This window comes from Mus caroli, chromosome 4 (assembly GCF_900094665.2).
Source record: "Mus caroli chromosome 4, CAROLI_EIJ_v1.1, whole genome shotgun sequence".
Lineage (NCBI taxonomy): Eukaryota > Metazoa > Chordata > Mammalia > Rodentia > Muridae > Mus > Mus caroli.
In genome coordinates, this window is record NC_034573.1 from 8966984 (window position 1) to 8968165 (window position 1182).

The following is a 1182-nucleotide window of genomic DNA, read 5'->3' on the forward strand; positions in this document are numbered from 1 at the left end:
TATGTTGTTATTGAAGATCAGCCTTAGTCCATGGTGATCTGATAGGATGCATGGGACAATTTCAATATTTTTGTATCTGTTGAGGCCTGTTTTGTGACAATTTTGTGGTCAATTTTGTAGGAGGTACGATGAGGTGCTGAGAAGAAGGTATATCCTTTTGTTTTAGGATAAAATGTGCTGTAGATATCTGTTAAATCCATTTGTTTCATAACTTCTGTTAGTGTCCATGTGTCTCTGTTTAGTTTCTGTTTCCAGTATCTGTCCATTGGTGAGAATGTGGCGTTGAAGTCTCCCACTATTATTCTGTGAGGTGCAATGTGTGCTTTGAGGTTTACCAAAATTTCTTTAATGAATGTGGCTGCCCTTGCATTTGGAGCATAGATATTTAGAACTGAGAGTTTATCTTGGTAGATTTTATCTTTGATGAGTATAAAGTGTCCCTCATTGTCTTTTTTGATAACTTTGCTTTAGAAGTCAATTTTATTAGATATTAGAAGGCTGGGAAGGTGCCCAGAGGTCTAGGTCTCATCTCTGCCTCCTGGCTGAGGATGAGGGCCTGAAGTGACCCTGTCCAAGAAGCTCTGTTGCTTCTGTGGCCTGAGTGTTCTCCTGCTTGGACTGTTTTCTAAGAGACCTGGGATGCAACATGGCGCTCTCACCTGAGACCTGGGGTCAGAGCCCTCTCTGGAGGACAGCTTTCCTCAGTGATCCTAAGATCCTGGGTGTACTAGGGCTCCTGTGGTGTGGATAATCCTCTGGGGACTGTGGGATTGTCTGCAGAGATCGAGCTCAAGGTGGTGCCTGGCTGATGCTGACCAGAACCAAATATTCAAGTATTAAAAGAAGAAAAGTCAAACGCTCTTATCTCATGAGAGTAATACTGACAGAAGCTGATGCTCTCATCAAACAGGAAAAGGGCAACATGAACAAAAGGGAAAGGTGCTGTGAGACTGGGTGGGAAAGTCGACAAGAGTCCCACGGAGTTTGGTGCCCAGTCCATTGCAGCTGCTCTCTGTAAACTATATGATTGGTGCTGAAGGCCTGGAAGGCTGTTAATGTCCTGCGGTGCTCACTAGTCTTTCCTTTCTCTGCCTTAAAATGATTATCTCCAGTTTAATCTGAGAAATCCCTATATTCATATCATTTAAGATGAATCCGCTCCCAGCATTCCCTGGGCTTCCT